The sequence below is a fragment of the Mixophyes fleayi genome, chromosome 3, assembly GCF_038048845.1.
Source record: "Mixophyes fleayi isolate aMixFle1 chromosome 3, aMixFle1.hap1, whole genome shotgun sequence".
Classification (NCBI taxonomy): domain Eukaryota; kingdom Metazoa; phylum Chordata; class Amphibia; order Anura; family Limnodynastidae; genus Mixophyes; species Mixophyes fleayi.
Window position 1 is genome coordinate 260,577,732 of NC_134404.1, and position 20,745 is coordinate 260,598,476.

The window sequence follows — 20,745 nt, forward strand, 5'->3', positions numbered from 1 at the left end:
GTCACATTTCTGTGACAATAGCTGGAATTAGTAATCACAGCTATGGCTTGGATTATGATGAAATAAAAATAACAGTTTTATATAACAAACATAATCCAAAATAATGCAGGACAGGTACAGGCCAGATATAGCTGAGTATAAACAACGGATATCCGGGTATGGCTGAAAACAGGTAAGTAGCAGAAAATACAGTAGGTACAGGTGAACTAGCAGAGTGAAATGAATAGCCAGGAACAGGGATGAGACCTAGCAGCTTGCAGTAAGTCCAAGGGAAAAAGAACAGTAACAACAATGGCCAGCAAAACGTGCTGTGGGAAACAGGCATAAATAGGCAGAGACACTTGAAGTAATAAACCAGGAGCAGAAGATTAACTCCTGCTAGTGAAAGAAAAGGCAATAGAACAATAGCAGCACCTCTGGTAAGCCAGAGGCATTGCAGACCTGATACAATAAACAGAGTCCAACATTAGTCTAACAGACACAAGTTGCAGAGGCAAAGCATCATCCTGGGGTGCAGGCGGAGGCAGATCCTGACAGCACCCCCCCTCCCCCTTGGGTGGATTCTAGATGCCCAAATCAGCAGGAATGGTTAAAAAATTTTGAATCATAGTCCAGAATTGGGGGTGTGGCAAATAAGTCCTCATCCAAAGGCAAAAAACGTATGGAAATTATGCCTGAGGAAAGTTGAGACCCAGCAGACCCTCCTCTCTTCTTTCACTCTCTTTTTCGAGACTTCTGAGGAATGGAAGACAGAGCCTATTGGGTGGAACACAAAAGTAATTCCTGGATCAGGGGGATTGAAGATATAGCCGATTGTACTGAAGACCCGCAATTTGGCACTGCAAGAGATGATGTAATCTACCAGATCACTGCTTCAGCAGTAGTGAGTTGTAGACTAGACCGGATGGGATGATTAGTCTCAATAAAGGTATTTGCCCATTATAAAGCTTCCCTTCTAAAGTTGGACAACAGGAATAGCACCTGCCTTTTTTGGTTGTTCACAAGGCCTGGTATGGAGGGAAAATAGGAAGCACAAAAGCTCTAAAGATTGAGAGACTTTCCCACCAAATGTAAGTGACCGGGTTTGTGGACACACCGGCTGAGAAGCTGACTGTAGGGAGTCCCTGGATAGGACTGTTTTGTGCGTATTGTCGCTAACCAATAAAGATTGTCGAACCTCGATTTGTGTTTCCAAAGCACAAAGATTTATTCGCAATAAGTAGAATAAATATGCTCAAGCGAAGTAATAGTAAATACAGCCGTTACTTATCGCAGGCGTTCTGGATCCAGTGCAGTCATTCAATCCTGAAGTCTGGGGACAAGATGTCTGCACTCTGGATCACAAGCTGCTGCTTATATACACAATCAAATACAGTAATACAATGAAGATGGTATAGCTTGCATCTATTGGTCCAGGTCTCAGGAATGTCCAAGGGGTTGTCAATCATTGGCTGGTTCATCCTAAGGAATCCAAAGGAGGAGGTCATCTCTGCAGGGGGTATGCTCTGCTCTTCCCGCCAAGATTCCTTAGTCTTAAGTAGTCCATAATTCCCTATCATTCATAACTTGTGTATGCACTCTGCGATTCCCTCGCAGAGTGAACCAAACAGTAGGATATGTAACAAGGTTCATTGTGATACCACTCATGATGTTATTCCTTCAACCCGTTCCGTGTATTTCACTAATATGCATGTAACTCTGATATAACATATAAATACTACTATATTTCGACATAACTGACTATGTGTTGCAACTACCATTAATGTGTACTATTTTATAAGTATGCGTGTTTGTTCGAATGTATGGTAAAAGACCAATTACTGTTGCTGCCACGTGTAGTGGATGCGTACGCCCTTTCACGCCGTAGCGTGCCCTTGTACGTTGAAGCGTACCGTATCTTTTTAGACAAAGACAACCAAGTTTGCTAGACTTTAATTGAAATGACTTTATCCAATTTGCTGACTTCGACAGCTCCACCCTTTGATAGTGTAATAAACCCAATCACCCAATCACTGTTTCAAGTTCAGGATTATACAATACTTCTTCGCAGACCATGATCTCGGTATCTGGTACCACCCTTTCAGTCTCTTTCTCAGTGTTACTCCTATGAGACCGTTTTCCACACTTCAACACAGTAGGAACACATTTGACAACTAAACCAATTGCTAAGATGACACCCAGTATAAGGAGAAGGAGCTTACCTACACTTGCAACCATTTCCTGTACCCACTCCCCCAGACCGGAGAACCATTTCACAGGGTTCAACCACGAGAACCAACCCGCCACCTTTTCCCTGACCTCATATAACGAAAAATTATGGCTCTTTCGAAATTCCCATTCCAGCTGTAAAATTTCATCCATCTTCTGGTCTATAACCTCTTTAGGGTCATCCGTATTATTAGTAATGTACGTGCAGCATTTGACACCGAACTGGGTGGCCAGTGTCACACAGTACCCACCAGTAATAGAGGTGAGATAATTTAGTACCAGTCTATGTTGCACCAACTCCTTCTTGTACGCTTGTAGCTCCCTTCCAGTATACCTGAAAGTGTCATCATACATCTCGGTGATATTATCTATTAATTTGGCTAGGTCTTGGATATATTTAAAGTTTAATGTTCCCCGAGCGGTCCTGGTGAGATCTAGAGCAACCATAACTTGGAAACCAGCAGTTTCACTAATCAATTTTGTAGCTATGGGTTCCTCACCAGGAATCATATTTCTCTTGCCACGGTGTTCATACTGTGTGTGTATGTATGGTGGTGATGTAGTCTTGTGAATACCAACCATTTCTTCATGAGTAATAGTCATGATTTCAGGAACCAGTTTAGCTAAGAAACACAAGCCCTTGGAACTCGGAGTCACCCAGGAATAAGCTTTCCTCCCACAAACAAAATACACATCATCAAGGAGAACATAAGGAGCAGTATGCCCCTGAATTATATCACACAGAGTTTTGATAAAACTACCCATGCCCAGTGTCTCCATTTTTTCTAGACACGTGTTGGCATTAATGACATTTTTACATTTATCTGTAGAAACTTTTCCAATGGATACCTCTTATGTTTGGATATACGCCCTAATCTGTGACTTCCATCAACATTCCTGCCTAGTAGTGACCTTGTGAGTCTCCCTCTAAAATGAGTGTGGCGAGCCATTGTCTGATCTGATAGGTCAGCCTCCCAAATCTCCAGGCGCTTTGCATGAGATATGTTTAGGCACAGCAAAGATCTGCCTATGGAGTATTGTCGAAGCGTCAGACTAGGGGACCTAGTGTTATTGTATCTCCCGTCTATGGGCCTCCCACCCCTTCAATTCGAGTACTTCAGATATGTTTAGAGGGAATGGCACTAGTCCTATATTATGCTGCCCTTGAGGCACGTGAGAGCACACCCAACACTCGGTTTGGTTTAGCACCTTACCCACCAGGGAGTGATAATCCTCCAAAGGATGCCAGCCTATATTCAGAGTACTGGGGGACTGGCATCGTTGGATGCATCTTTCTTCAACTAGGGAGTCGCAGAACTTGCAGATACAATACTCATCAGACAATAGCCCCTCACACTGCCTCCGAGTTCCTGAGCTAGCAGACCTTTTCATAACCCCTGGACCAAGTTTGATAATGGGCTGCTCTGAGTACTATTAACTTTTCTTCTGCCTCCATTTCATCCGTATCACTCCCAGAACTCTCCTCCGTCCTCCATCCTCCTTCACAAAAATAGAATGTCCTAGAAAGAGTAAAAACAAGGAAAATCCTGGAACAAAAGAAAAACAAAAACCGCCACTCCATCGCTGGAAAAATAATTCTGAGGCAACGTCTCTGGTTCAGGTGTCTCGACTGCAGGCTTTAGGTCTCCCGGAACAGGCTCACAAGTGACAGCTCAGTGTCGTCGGTCTTAGTTTTATCTTGCACTTTCTCCGGATTATGGACTCTCCTGCAGTGGGTGGAATGGACCCAAGTGTCTCTCTCTGCAACCTTCAGTGATGTAGTACTGTCCAGCAGCACTTGGTACGGGCCTTCCCACTGGTCTGTTAAACAACCTGAACGTAAGAAATTGCGGATCATAACATAGTCTCCAGGTTCAACATCATGACAGTTCGTTTCTGGCATACCAGGTGACAGCATTTTTAGTTTTTGTTGTTGTTGTTTTAGCTGTCTACTCATTCTTATAAGATATTGTACAGTCACTTCATTATTACACTTCAAGTCGTCTTGTGGACTCACGATCAAATGAGGTTGTCGTCCGAACAGTATCTCAAAGGGGGACAGATTAAGAGGAGGTCTAGGAGTGGTTCGAATGCTATGGAGGACCAACGGCAAAGCCTCAGGCCATGCCAACCCAGTTTCAGCAATTATCTTACTAAGCTTGTTCTTGATAGTACCGTTTACTCTCTCCACCTTACCACTGGCTTGTGGTCGGTAAGGGGTGTGAAGTCTGCTACTGATTCCCATGAGTTTACACATATTTTGGAAGATATCACCAGTAAAATGGGTACCCCTATCACTTTCAATGATTCTAGGGATACCGAACCTACACACAAAGTCTTGTACAATTTTCTTTGCAGTGAACACAGCAGTATTAGTGGCTGCCGGATATGCTTCTACCCAACTGGAAAACACATCAATACACACTAACACATACTTTAAATTCCTGCACAGTGGTAATTGGATATAGTCAATTTGTATTACCTGGAAAAGTAGGAGGGATGTGGGATGGCTCAGTTGGAATAGTTTTCCCAACATTTTTCCTCAAACAAGTAAGACATGACATTGCTTTCTTACCAGCCTGAGAGGAAAATCCGGGAGCACACCAGTATGCTCTCACCAGTTTGCACATACCTTCTTTACCCAGGTGAGTCCGGCTGTGTGCTGCTTCAGCCAGGCTTGGATAGTATGTTCGGGGAGCTACAGGCTTACCTTGTCCATCCCTCCAGAGTCCTGAGGACTCTTGACCACATCCCTTCGCCTTCCAGACCGCCCTTTCCTGCAGGGAACACAAATCTTGCATTTCAATTAATTTCTGCATGTCTAATGTCTGAAAAACCATCATAGTCTCGGTCGATACAGTCAGAGGTTGCCCTGCTGCCCATTTAGCAGCTTCGTCTGCCCTGTTGTTGCCCAATGACACTGGGTCTTTGTCACGGGCACTAGGAGTCTTTACCCAGGGATCACCAGATGATGGACTTACCAGAGCAGTATAGGTAGTAATATGGTACTCTGGTAGCGGGGTGATCACGAAACAGGAGACAGCAGATTGTAGAGAATGCTCGTGGAAAGTCTATGACTAGCAGCACTGGTAATATGTAATAATAGTACACGAGGAACTGAATGGACAAGGGAAACGTGAGGGTAGTCAGTGGTCTGCGGATAGCAAGTTGTACCACTGCTATAGTGAGGAGGAATGTCCAGAAGTAACGAGGAGGTGATGAGAGTCAGCGGTCTGCGTTAGCAAGTTGTACCGCTGTCTAGGTGAAGGAATGGAATCCGGGTGGAGGTATCCGGGAAGTCAGTGGTCTGCGTTAGCAAGTTGTACCACTGCTATGTGAAAGAATACGGAAACAGGTGACTCAGGAAACAGAGAACAGTGGTCTGCCTCTAGAAAGTTGTACCACTGAATATATATGTGAGGAGGAGCACGGGGAGAGAAATGCAATGCAGAGTATACACGGGCACACTGAACTTGATCCCACGATGATATGCACAATATAGTAATGACTGAACAGCACTGCACAATAATACAAAGTCACAAGAACTATCCAGGCAAAAGGTAACACAGTCAAATGATGGCAATAGTCTCAGCGGATAGTAAACTCCAGAGGAGAACAACTCAGTCCAGCAAGATATGCAATACACCAGCACAGTCAATGAGAAGTATGCATACCGTGGTTCAGGAGAGCAGGCTGTCAGACAGAAGTGCAGAGATACCTGGACGGCGGGAGGCCGGCAGGATACGAAGTCCCAGGAGGGTAGAAGCGGTAATCTAGTAGGTGCAGCGCACAGGTAGGTGAACCAGCAGGGATAGAAACAAATACTCAGGAAGCAGTAGTATATAGAACTGGACACCTGGAGAACACTGAAGAGTAGAGATGATCTAGACGAGATGAAAGCAGCGGGGCGTTGATCCAATGCAGACAGGCGAGTTGACACAAGCGGAGACACTGTAGAAGCACGGAGAGCGGATCAGCTGGCTGCAGACGCGAGGAGTACTGGAGGGTAGCGATGAGCAGGGAACTGCAGATACACGGAGGCAGCGGATAGGAATCAGCTGGGGCAGTCACGATGAAACACGGGAGAGTTGAGATGAGCAGGATACTGTAGATACACGGAGGCAGCGGATAGGAATCAGCTGGTGCAGTCACGATGAAACACGGGAGAGTTGAAGTGAGCAGGATACTGTAGATACACGGAGGCAGCAGATAGGAATCAGCTGGTGCAGTCACGATGAAACACAGGAGAGTTGAAGTGGACTGCAAACTGAAGTAGCACAGAGGCAGCGGATAGGAATCAGCTGGTGCAGTCACGATGAAACACAGGAGAGTTGAAGTGAGCAGGATACTGTAGATACACGGAGGCAGCGGATAGGAATCAGCTGGTGCAGTCACGATGAAACACAGGGAAGATGAAGTGGTCTGGAAACCACAAACGAACAACAGGAATCAGCAGGAGCTGAACACACGAGGAAACACAGGAACACCTTCAGAGGCTCATGGGGAATGAGACTCCAAGATCAGGCAACGAGGTATTGACCTCAGGTGCTTTAAATAGGGAGTGTTGCCTGATCAGCCAATTAACTAAAAGGAACATGAACTGAAGGTTGAAAAGGGCTGCACATGCGTAGACCCTCAGGATGGTGGACGGCCACGGTTCCTAAACACACGAGAAGTAGCACTCACAGTCCGGTGAGTGACAGTACCCCCCCTTGTAAAGGTGGGCACATAACACCTGGAACCGGGTTTGTCCGGAAACTTGGAATAAAACTTCTTAAGAAGAGCTGGAGCGTTGAGATCTTCAGCTTTGATCCAAGAACGCTCCTCAGGACCAAAGCCCTTCCAATGAACGAGGAAACGAAGAACTCCTCGCGAAATTTTTGCATCCAATATATGAGTAATCTCATAGTCCTCCTCCTGATGAATTTGAACTGGCCGAGGTGCTGAAGGAGGGACCGAGAAACGGTTGATGATGAGAGGTTTGACAAACAGTCTCCACAGCAGGAACTTGGGTGGGAGGGAGGGCAGGAAATTCCAGAAAAGATGGATGGTGACCGTAAACCCCAAAGAATGGAGTTTTAGAAGATGACTCATGGTACATGTTGTTATGAGCGAATTCAGCCCAAGGAAGCAGATCTACCCAGTTGTCTTGATTGGCTGATGAGAACATCCTTATAAATGTCTCAAGATCTTGATTGACCCTCTCAGTTTCTCCGTTTGATTGAGGATGGTAGGAAGACGAGAGTGCTAATCGTATGCCCAAGGTCTTGCAAAGGGCCCGCCAGAATCTGGAAACGAATTGTACTCCTCTATCTGACACAATCTCAGACGGACATCTATGAATACGAAAGATTTCTTTGACGAAATGTTCAGCCAGGGTAGAAGAGGAAGGTAAACCAGACAAGGGGACGAAATGCGCCATCTTCGAAAATCTATCCACCACTACCCAAATAGTATTGCAGTTTTTACTAGGAGGAAGATCAGTAACAAAGTCCATACTAATATGGGTCCATGGCTTGGACGGAATGGGTAGTGGTTGAAGCAACCCCGCTGGAGTTCTGCGGGGGGTCTTGAACTGGGAACACAATTCACAAGCGGCCAGAAACTCTTTAACATCTCTCCTCATAGAAGGCCACCAGTAACTTCGAGAGAGAATCTCAAAGGTCTTGCGTTCACCAGAATATCCAGAAAAACGAAAAGAGTGGAACCACGAAAGGATTTTTCTCCTAAGATTAGGAGGCACGAGGGTTTTCCCAAATGGTAGCACCTTAGTGGAAGAAGCAGCCAGCGAAACACATTTGGGGTCTAGAATAGAGTGGTTGGAAACCTCTTCAACGTCAGAGGACGTCACAACGACTCGAGATAGAGTGTTGGCTTTTTTGTTCTTTGCAGCTGGTTTGAAGGTTATGATTAACTCAAAACGAGAGAAGAAAAGAGACCATCTTGCTTGACGAGGATTCAAACATTGAGCAGACTGTAGATATGACAAGTTCTTATGATCCGTGAAAATTGTCACAGGATGACGAGCTCCCTCCAACAAGTATCTCCACTCCTCCAATGCTACTTTAATAGCCAGCAACTCCTTGTCCCCGATGGTGTAATTCTTCTCCACAGGCAGAAGACCCCGAGAGTAAAAGGCACAAGGATGGAATTTTTGTTGCTCCGATCTTTGGGAGAGAATGGCTCCTAAACCAACATTAGAGGCATCTACTTCTAGGAAGAAGGGGAGCGTCACATCAGGCTGTCGAAGATTGGGAGCAGAGGAAAAGGACTCTTTGAGAAATTGAAAGGCTTGAAGAGCCTCAGATGACCATTGCTTAGTATTGGCCCCTTTACGAGTCAGGGCCACAATAGGAGATGCAATTGAAGAGAAGTCTTGAATGAAGCATCTATAGTAATTGGCAAAACCTAAAAAACGCTGAATGGCACGAAGAGTAGTTGGCTGAGGCCAATGTAACACAGCATTCACCTTTTCTGGATCCATTTGCAGGCCAACTCCGGAGACAATATAACCCAGGAATGGAATCTGGGGCAACTCGAATGAACATTTTTCTAATTTGCAGAATAATGAATTTCTCCAGAGTCTGGAAAGAACTTCTGCCACATGTTGGTGATGGGACGGCAGGTCCTGTGAAAAGATCAATATGTCGTCCAGATAAACGACGACACATACATATAACAAGTCCCGGAAGATCTCATTAATGAAGCCTTGGAAAACAGCGGGGGCATTGCATAACCCGAAGGGCATCACTAAATATTCATAATGCCCATCTCTGATGTTGAAAGCTGTCTTCCATTCGTCACCGGATTTGATTTTAATTAAATTGTAGGCACCACGAAGATCCAACTTGGTAAAGATCCGAGCTCCCTTAATCCGATCAAACAACTCAGTAATCAGAGGAATGGGATACTGATTTTTAATAGTAATGGCGTTAAGTCCACGAAAATCTATGCAGGGGCGTAGTGATCCATCCTTCTTTTTTACAAAGAAGAACCCGGCTCCAGCGGGAGAAGTAGAAGGTCGGATAAATCCCCGCTGGAGATTCTCTTGGATGTATTCAGATGTAGCTTGAGTTTCGGGTAACGAAAGTGGATACACACGACCCCTAGGAGGAGTCTTGCCAGGTAGAAGATCAATCGGACAATCCCATGAACGATGAGGAGGAAGACGTTGAGACTGAGTTTTATCAAAAACATCGGCAAATGAAGCATACTGAGGAGGGAGTCCCGGTGAGGAAGGTGAAATGGAAGATTGCTGTATTTTAAGAGGAACGACTTGGGAGAGACAACGATGGTGACATTCAGCTCCCCAAGACGTAACTTGAGGAGTGCGCCAGTCAATCTGGGGAGAATGACACTGAAGCCATGGAAGGCCTAAAACAATCGGACTTGTAGTAACAGGAAGGATTAAAAAGGAAATTTCTTCTTGGTGTAGTACACCAATCTGAAGCGTTACTGGAGACGTACTCTGGGTGATGAGACCATTGATAAGACGTGATCCATCAATAGCAGTCACAGTAATTGGTGTCTTCAGGGTAATCACTGGTAGGGACCATTGATTCACTAGGGATTTAGAAATGAAATTTCCCGCAGCTCCAGAATCAATAAGTGCTTGGGACTCAAAGGATTTGGTAGCGAAGGAAATTTTAACATCAAAAGAGCAGACTTTTAATTTCGTAGAACATGGAGAGGACTCCAGGGACCCTAACTTCACCTCTCCAGAACTAGTTAGGGCCTGGCATTTCCCGATTTTTTAGGGCATGAATTGAGCATATGTGTGGAATCAGCACAATAGATACAAAGTCTATTCTTTACTCTTCGGTTCCTCTCCTCAGTAGTTAATTTGGAGCGTCCTATCTCCATGGGTATCACAGGAGATGAAGCTGGACGAAGTTGAGAAGTTGAACGAAGAGGTGCTTTAACTGAAGTTGTTTTTTCAGACTCCCTTTCACGGAATCTCATGTCTACTCGATGACAAAGAGAAATCAAATCTTCTAAGGAAGTAGGTAGTTCTTGAGTAGTCAGTGCATTTTTAATTTTATCGGAGAGCCCCTGCCAGAAGGCGGCAATTAACGCTTCAGTGTTCCACTGAAGCTCAGAGGCTAATATCCTAAATTGAATGACGTACTGTCCTACTGTACGAGAACCCTGACGTAAACGGAGAATGCTGGATGCAGCGGAAATGACACGACCTGGTTCATCGAATACACTTCGGAACGTGGAAATAAATTTGGCACTATCCTGTAATAATGGATCATTTCTTTCCCACAGAGGGGAAGCCCATGCGAGAGCTTGTCCAGAAAACAATGAAATAAGATAGGCCACTCTGGAACGATGGGTAGAAAAATTTTGAGGTTGGAGCTCAAAATGAACAGAGCATTGGTTGAGAAAACCCCTACAAGTTTTGGGGTCTCCATCATACTTTGACGGAGTAGATAGGTGAAGCGTGGAAGCCGTAGACACCTGGGATGGCACTGGGGAAATGGAGGAAAGCACAGGAGCATCAGCATTAGCTGTGATATTCTGTCCAGATGTTCCTTGGGAGGCTAACGCCTGGTAACATTGTAATAACAGCTGTTGGCGAGCATCCTGTTGCTCCATACGGGTGACCAGATGCTGCAGCATCTCTTTAGCTGTAGGTTCCGAATCTGGGTCTGTCATGGCCTGATCTTACTGTCACGGGCACTAGGAGTCTTTACCCAGGGATCACCAGATGATGGACTTACCAGAGCAGTATAGGTGGTAATATGGTACTCTGGTAGCGGGGTGATCACGGAACAGGAGACAGCAGATGGTAGAGAATGCTCGTGGAAAGTCTATGACTAGCAGCACTGGTAATATGTAATAATAGTACACGAGGAACTGAATGGACAAGGGAAACGTGAGGGTAGTCAGTGGTCTGCGGATAGCAAGTTGTACCACTGCTATAGTGAGGAGGAATGTCCAGAAGTAACGAGGAGGTGATGAGAGTCAGCGGTCTGCGTTAGCAAGTTGTACCGCTGTCTAGGTGAAGGAATGGAATCCGGGTGGAGGTATCCGGGAAGTCAGTGGTCTGCGTTAGCAAGTTGTACCACTGCTATGTGAAAGAATACGGAAACAGGTGACTCAGGAAACAGAGAACAGTGGTCTGCCTCTAGCAAGTTGTACCACTGAATATATATGTGAGGAGGAGCACGGGGAGAGAAATGCAATGCAGAGTATACACGGGCACACTGAACTTGATCCCACGATGATATGCACAATATAGTAATGACTGAACAGAACTGCACAATAATACAAAGTCACAAGAACTATCCAGGCAAAAGGTAACACAGTCAAATGATGGCAATAGTCTCAGCGGATAGTAAACTCCAGAGGAGAACAACTCAGTCCAGCAAGATATGCAATACACCAGCACAGTCAATGAGAAGTATGCATACCGTGGTTCAGGAGAGCAGGCTGTCAGACAGAAGTGCAGAGATACCTGGACGGCGGGAGGCCGGCAGGATACGAAGTCCCAGGAGGGTAGAAGCGGTAATCTAGTAGGTGCAGCGCACAGGTAGGTGAACCAGCAGGGATAGAAACAAATACTCAGGAAGCAGTAGTATATAGAACTGGACACCTGGAGAACACTGAAGAGTAGAGATGATCTAGACGAGATGAAAGCAGCGGGGCGTTGATCCAATGCAGACAGGCGAGTTGACACAAGCGGAGACACTGTAGAAGCACGGAGAGCGGATCAGCTGGCTGCAGACGCGAGGAGTACTGGAGGGTAGCGATGAGCAGGGAACTGCAGATACACAGAGGCAGCGGATAGGAATCAGCTGGGGCAGTCACGATAAAACACGGGAGAGTTGAGATGAGCAGGATACTGTAGATACACGGAGGCAGCGGATAGGAATCAGCTGGTGCAGTCACGATGAAACACAGGAGAGTTGAAGTGAGCAGGATACTGTAGATACACGGAGGCAGCGGACAGGAATCAGCTGGTGCAGTCACGATGAAACACAGGAGAGTTGAAGTGGACTGCAAACTGAAGTAGCACAGAGGCAGCGGATAGGAATCAGCTGGTGCAGTTACGATGAAACACAGGGAAGATGAAGTGGTCTGGAAACCACAAACAAAGAACAGGAATCAGCAGGAGCTGAACACACGAGGAAACACAGGAACACCTTCAGAGGCTCATGGGGAATGAGACTCCAAGATCAGGCAACAAGGTATTGACCTCAGGTGCTTTAAATAGGGAGTGTTGCCTGATCAGCCAATTAACTAAAAGGAACATGAACTGAAGGTTGAAAAGGGCTGCACATGCGCAGACCCTCAGGATGGTGGACGGCCACGGTTCCTAAACACACGAGAAGTAGCACTCACAGTCCGGTGAGTGACAGTCTTCTTCAAAGGTATGGGCTTTGCACTTTATGACGGCTACTGTTCTGGGTAACTGTATCGCTGTCAGAAGTCCTTTTATGTGTTGTGAGTGTGCCACTGGTGTACCTGCTGCTGTCGTAATGTTTCTAAGACACCAAAGGGCCCCAAAATCGTGCACTACCCCGAAGGCGTACCTAGAGTCAGTATATATATTGGCTGATTTACCCTCTGCCAATTCACACGCTCTCCTTAGTGCTACTAGTTCCGCCACCTGAGCTGAGTGAGGTGGACCAAGTGGTTCAGCTTCTACCACATCCTGATCGTCTACAACAGCGTAACCAGTACATAGCTCTCCTGTCTCTGTCTGTCTATGGCAACTTCCGTCTGTATAAAACGTAAAATCTACATTTTCTAAGGGGGTGTCACGTATGTCGGGCCTTGCAGTAAAGGTCTGATTCAGGTGTTCCATACAGTCATGCGTGTCAGTATTCTTGCCTAACTCATCATCAACCAGGGTCTCCTCACCTCCCACCCTTTGTGTCTCTAGAGACACATACGGAAGGTATGTAGCTGGATTTAAGGTGCTACATCGTTTGATGGTGATGTTTGAGGGTGCCATCAGGGCTAGTTCCCACTTTGTGAATCTAGCTGAAGAAACATGTCTGGTTTGGGCTGAATTTAACAGAGCTGATACAGCATGGGGTGTATAGATAGTTGAATTATGTCCTAATACTACGTCCTCGCTCTTACTCACCAGAAGAGCCGTTGCTGCTACACTTCTGAGACATGTTTGGAGTGATCTTGCCACATTGTCTAATTGTGCACTGTAGTATGCTACCGGTCTGCTAGCGTCACCATGTTTCTGTGCGAGGACACCTGCTGCACAACCATCAGCTTCTGTACAAAATAGCTCAAAAGGCTTTTCATAATCAGGTATTCCCAATGCAGGTGCTCTAGTCAGACTATCTTTAAGATTAAAGAACGCTTGCTCTGACTCTTCTGTGTGTACAACACGTTCTGGTTTTGAGGAAGAGACTAGTTCCTGCAATGGTAATGCCAGAATAGAAAAACCTGGGATCCAGGATCTACAGTATCCACACATCCCTAAGAAAGTACGAATCTGCTTCTGGCTCTGCGGCAGAGTCATGTGTTGTATGGCCTCAATTCTGTCGGTTGTCAGGTGTCTTAGCCCCTTAGTGAGGCAGTGTCCTAAGTATTTGACCTTAGTCTGACATGGCTGTAATTTATCCTTTGCCACCTTGTGCCCTGTTTGTGAAAGATGAAGCAACAACAATTTAGTATCATGTAAACATGACATAAAAGAATCAGAGCACAACAACAAATCGTCCACATATTGAATTAGAACAGACGCATTGTGGGGTTGAAAGGATTGCAAACAGTCATGTAAGGCTTGGGAGAAAATACTGGGGCTGTCAATGAACCCCTGGGGTAGTCTGGTCCATGTGTATTGCACTTCCCTGTAGGAGAATGCAAAAAGGTATTGGCAGTCAGGGTGAAGAGGGACTGAGAAGAAAGCAGAACATAGATCAATGACAGTAAAATGACTGGCAGACGGTGGAATCTGCATGAGGATGACAGCTGGATTCGGCACTACGGGGAATTGGCTCTCAACAACTTTATTAATTCCCCTTAAGTCCTGGACTAATCTATAGCCCCTCCCCCCAGTCTTCTCCACAGGGAAAATGGGACTATTTGCTGTACTGGCTGTACGAATTAAAATCCCTTGTTGTAACAGCCTCTCAATACCAGGATATACCCCTAGTTCCACCTCCGGTTTTAATGGATACTGTGGTATTTTTGGAGCTATCCTACCACTTTTTAGATTGACCATGACAGGGGCTACATTTGCCATCAGTCCAGTGTCCTGTCCATCTCTGGTCCATAGGGAACCTGGTATTTCCAGCAACATCCCCTTTACTTGAGATGGACTTTGTTCTACAACAGGAGAGTGTAACATTAACCTTTGAGGGGTGTCCAATATATCCTGTACCTCATGTGCGACCTTCTCCGGTATATCTAAGAACACACCATCTGAAGTACAGTATATGACACATCCCATTTTACATAACAAGTCTCTCCCTAGCAAGTTAGTAGGAGCCGCTGCAGCCAAGAGAAACGAATGCTTAGTATGCAGAGGCCCAATAGTAACTTCAGCGGGTTTAGTTAGAGGATAATGTAACACTTTTCCCGTTACCCCCATAGCTGGAATGGTTTTACTGGTCACCTGTAGATTGAAAGGAGAGGTTATCACAGATCGGGCCGCCCCTGTATCTACAAGAAAAGTTTGTTTCCTACCAGCTATGTCAACTATCATTTTTGGTTCTTCACTCTGACTCTCAGTTAACTTCACTTTTCTCTTCCCTTTTTCTAAAAAGGTTTTTGTCATGCTCCACAGCAGACTCCCTAAGAGAGTCTACCGTGACACCTCTCCAATTAGGTAATGTGGTTTGTACTCTCGTCTTTAAATTTTCTCTAAGGCCATCCATCAGTACTCCTACAGCTACCTCTCTATGATGTGGGTCCTCACCTATGTTGGATATCCCAGTGAACCGTGTTATCGCTGCTATAGCTCTAGTGAAGTAATCTGCTGCTGTTTCACTATCCTTTCGTTTAATGGTGAAAATCTTACTCCAATTTACTACTACTGGAAAATAGATGGCTAAGTGTTTGACAATTTGTTCTATATTCTTTTGGTTAATCTCATCAGTCAAGGTGTCATCTTCCTCCAACAAACAATCTTCAATGAATTTTTGTATGTTAGTATTGGGAGGTAGACACGCCCTCAACACTACACGCCAATCCTTATTGGTTGGTTCCTGGGCATTTCCTAAGTCTTTAACAAATTTCTGACACTTAGCCAACTATTTTCTAGGATCTGGGAATTCAGTCATAATGGAACGTAATTCTGATCTAGTCCAGGGACAATGCATTGTAACATTTCTTAAAGGAACTACACCATCCTTATCCGGTTTCCCATTGGAAACTGATATTGTGCGGACTGGGAACGCACCCTCTGGTACACTGACTTCAGGGGACACTACAGGATTTGCTGGTTCTAGATTTAGAACGCTTTCACTCCTAGTGATCACGCTACTCTCACCTATCTCAGCCATTTTCTCATACTTGCACTGAGCCTCTAGTACACTAACAGCATGGGCAATGGCCGAAATCACAGTGGGTTCATCTTCATCTTCAGATACACTTGATTTAAACTGGCTTAAAACAGGATACAACTTAGCAATTTTTCTATTTTCAGTTTTAACAACGGCTGTACTTACCCCTCCCGCCACATAAGGTGGCGGGGGCGCTCTTGCGCTGAGTTCGCCACGCTTCTCACTGGTTACATCCGTCTTGCGCGTGCTTTTCGCCACGCCTACTTCCGGTTTGCATTCGCTGCTCTGCCACGTGTTACCTTCCATTTGCCACAATTTTAAACAATCATTATGTTTATTCCTCACTTTCGTTGAGGTAATCAACCATACTTTATCTTTTACAGTATTTAGTACCTCTGCATTAAAACTTCCTATTGTTGGGAAAGGCCTATCACAAGCTTTGGTCATCTTGACCCACGTGTCACAATACACAGTTGCGTATGCACCATATTTCTTACACATGAGAAACCTCGCTGAACTAATAGGGCCTTCCTTAGGCAGTACACTGACCATCTCTAGCGTATGCTTAGCACCCATGTTGAACAATATACCTTCTACCCGGAACACAGACACACCGCAGTGCTCTGTTCTTTCCGGCTAACAATTCCAACTCTGTTGCTACAATCACAGCTAGAGATCTTTAATGCTCGGTGAACGTATTTCCTTTAGCCGCGTTCACTCGCTTTTCTCGCACCCGGCGAGGATCCCTAATACAGAAATATCACTGTGGTCTTGCGTATCATCGGCAACGAAACCTCCAAAGCTCACGAGCCCCTAAATTGTTATGTGCGTATTGTCGCTAACCAATAACGATTGTCGAACCTCGATTTGTGTTTCCAAAGCACAAAGATTTATTCGCAATAAGTAGAATAAATATGCTCAAGCGAAGTAATAGTAAATACAGCCGTTACTTATCGCAGGCGCTCTGGATCCAGTGCAGTCATTCAAGCCTGAAGTCTGGGGACAAAATGTCTGCACTCTGGATCACAAGCTGCTGCTTATATACACAATCAAATACAGTAATACAATGAAGATGGTATAGCTTGCATCTATTGGTCCAGGTCTCAGGAATGTCCAAGGGGTTGTCAGTCATTGGCTGGTTCATCCTAAGGAATCCAAAGGAGGGGGTCATCTCTGCAGTGGGTATGCTCTGCTCTTCCCGCCAAGATTCCTTAGTCTTAAGTAGTCCATAATTCCCTATCATTCATAACTTGTGTATGCACTCTGCGATTCCCTCGCAGAGTGAACCAAACAGTAGGATATGTAACAAGGTTCATTATGATACCACTCATGATGTTATTCCTTTAACCCGTTCCGTGTATTTCACTAATATGCATGTAACTCTGATATAACATATAAATACTACTATATTTCGACATAACTGACTATGTGTTGCAACTAGCATTAATGTGTACTATTTTATAAGTATGCGTGTTTGTGCGAATGTATGGTAAAAGACCAATTACTGTTGCTGCCACGTGTAGTGGATGCGTACGCCCTTTCACACCGTAGCGTGCCCTTGTACGTTGATGCGTACCGTACACATCTTTTTAGACAAAGACAACCAAGTTTGCTAGACTTTAATTGAAATGACTTTATCCAATTTGCTGACTTCGACAGGACTGCAGAGCAGGAAACCCCCGCTGGAACGGCAATAGGACTAACTTGTCCTTAGATGAAATAAAAAAGCCAGATACGGATTGAACAAACAGATCTCGGGGCTTGGCCTGGGCACCCTTGCCGGAAGACGGCTTGGGCTGGACACCCTTGGCAGTAGATGACTTGGGCTGGACACATAAATCAAAAGGCCAGGACTGGCACACATAGAGGAAGGCAGAGACTGGGCACACTTGGAGGAATGCCTGGACTGGTCACCCTCAGCAGGAGATTGCCCGGGTTTGGCATTTGGCTTGGGGTTGACATCACTCGGTGCGGACAGCACTGTTAGAAGCCTTGGGCTGAACTCTACTGTGTGGCAACTCAGGCTAAACCGTACTGTGTGGCAATTTGGGCTTAACCATACTGTGTGGCAACTCGGGCTGAACCGCAACTGTGTGGCTTGAACTGAATCGTCAGCAATGTCTCTGGAGGGATAGAGCCCTGTCTGGATCAGACTGGAGGGACAAGACCTTCTCTGGAGCAGACTGTAGGGATGGCGCCCTCTCTGGAACAGGCTGTAGGGGCAGTGCCCTCTCTGGAGGCAGAGGCTGGCAGCTTGGAGCTAAAGGCAGAGGCTGGCACCATGGAACAGGAGGTAGAGGTTGGAAGAGGCAACTGAAACTGGCACCACAGGACAGTTGACTGGAACTGGCACCTCAAGACAGGTGGCTGGAACTGGCACCTCAGGACAGGTGACTGGAACTGTAAAGTTATGCCCCTTTCCTGGGAACAGATCAGTTTAAAACAACAACAGGAGGTGGAGTATATTCAAATCCAGGATCAGGAGAGGCGAAAGCTGAAGACTGTGCTATAGGATGTTGTGCTGCATTCTAATGAAAGCACGAAAAAAAACCCTGAAATCTCAACTATGATAAATTGCTGTTCAGATTATCGGAAGTACTGTGTGTTGGCCACCTCAATCTAACCAAGGTATAAAACCAGACCCAACAAAAACTGCAGCAATACAGCAGATGCCGACACCAGAGGACATACTGAATTTGCAGTGGTTTCTGGGCATGACAAATGTCAAAGGGCCTGTTCAGCAAAAAATTTAGTAAGTTTTCTGGACAAAACCATTTTGCAATGCAATGGTTGCAAATTAGTTTATTATTTTGCACATAAGGAAAATACTGTATGTTTTTTCATGTAGCACACAAATACTTGATATCTTATTTGTAGATCTGAAATTTAAAGTTGATCTAGGACATGCCCTATCCCAAATATAAATCTGCCATCACATTTTAAATTTACCTCCCCCTCCAATGCAACATGGTCTTACTTACTTTTGCTTAACTTCTCTTAATAAATCAGGCTCTATATTATTAACAGAAGGTAATAATTGAATAATTTTCCTGTGCGTTCCAGTGGGACTTTATATTCCACATATGTATTGTGTGTATCCTGTAGTGTATTGTGTGTATCCTGTAGTGTATTGTTTCTGTCTGTATACGACAAGTGACCCCATGTTCAAGAAGAGATGTTTCTTCAGATCCAGTTGTAGTTGAATATGGATGTGCATATGTCCGATTTAAGTGCTTTGTTAAAAAAAAAACACAATATGTTCATTTGCATTCCTTGATTAAACAGGCCCAATATTGTTTCATTCAACAGATCTGGATATTATTGCAAATTTCAACTCCTTATTAGAAAAATTTAAATCCAAATGAACACTACCTTAAACAAATCATCCACTTTCTGTTTCCTATGCAAAAGGAGTACATGTTGATTATTTCTATTATGTTACCTTGAATGACTTGAAGAAACTCCAGTTATCCAGAAAGACAAGTCGCTTTGACTTAAGATGAAATAAAAATATAAATATCAGGAATGTTGATAAGAGTGGGGGCATCATTATTTTAACAAGGAATGCCTTAGCTAACTTGATATGTACTGCAAAAATGAGACCTTCTTATAAAACTTTTCTATAAAGGTCACTGAAATATATCTTATCAGAACAAATATTTACCAAGTAGGAATTTCATTTCTTTTTCATCTCACAAACATCCATATTTCATTACTTGTCAAAAACATACAACAACAAGACTAATCTTCAAGTTAGACCAGCTGGATCTGGGATTAAGTCACTGATACTCTTACAAATACCATGTATTTTTAAATTTCATGGTAATAAATCTACTAAAAAAAACTCTTCACATATGTTATTCTATTGTGAGCAATTGCATGGGTGCCCAATTCTTATGTAGTTTGCTGTGATGCACAGTCATTGTACATCATAAGTGATCATTATAGTGTATAACAGCAGAAAAATAGTTTCTGACACAAAGTATAATTATTCAATCTATACAAACCCCATTCAAATTAGTAGGCATCCATCTTATTTTATCTCACAATTAATTTAAATTTGAAACACCTTCTATAGACAGGTACTGGATGTAGCTATGATCCAAGCTTGACAAACCTATGTTTAGGGTGCTGGAAGCAACATGTTATTTGGAATAATAATTGCTAACTTAATCTAGAGTCTGTGAAAGGTATATTGATGATATAATTTTATATGGCAAGGGACACTGATCAAATTGATTTTGTTGTATTTCTATCCAAAGAACAACTCTTTTATTCTGGTTTTATGCATATAGCTCATCCCCCATGTATTTCTCTCTATTACTATGCATACACTTATTACAGATAGCTAATATAAAAGAGTAGATGATAACATTTAGGCTAGTTACACACTACAAAAACTTTCAACAAATTTGTTATCTGTAATTATAGCACAATCAGTCTGCCAATTCACACTATACCCGATGTAACTTCAGATCTGTGCTCTTCGTTGTGAAAATCAGAGGCCCCTGTGTCCCAGTGGGGTGGAATGATGTCACTGTCATGCAGTTAATGTTTGGCGTGTATAGATAGAAATCAGTCAAAATTCATTCTGTGGTGAATTTCAGTATTACAATAGAGTCTACGATCATCTAGTAATAGAGAGTGACCTCACAGGGCAATATAACAGGGCAATATAAAGCTGTATAACATTTGGTAAAAGTGTCAGGACAATTACAGAAACTCCATAAGAGTTCTTTACACTGTGATATGTTCTGCAATGACTTTGCTGTGCCAATGATGTGCTGGACAACTGCAGAACACTACATTGTGGCTATGAGATGGTTAAACATGTAATCCCAAGTGTCTGACTCCCTCCCTCTCAGGTGTTCCTGTACACTCCGACCCCCACCCTCTCAGGCATTCCATCTCATGGTCCAGTGCCTCACTGAGGAGGCTCTTCACTTGTTCCCTGCTATGCTGCAGTGCTACACAAACCCCAGCTCTGCCCCTCCCTCTGTGCCTCCTGGCATGTGATTGGCTGGCTATCAGACTATCAGACCATTGCTCAGACGGG

General features: G+C 44.4%; 1 long non-coding RNA gene across 1 annotated transcript in view; it reads right to left on the reverse strand.

Annotated features, from left to right (window-relative positions):
- Positions 1–20,534, reverse strand: part of LOC142142946 (uncharacterized) — a 29,734-nt gene extending 9,200 nt beyond the window's left edge. The window contains exon 1 of the long non-coding RNA XR_012689416.1: positions 20,150–20,534. This is a non-coding gene — a long non-coding RNA (uncharacterized LOC142142946). The remainder of the gene's footprint in view (positions 1–20,149) is intronic.
- Positions 20,535–20,745: the final 211 nt, after the last annotated feature.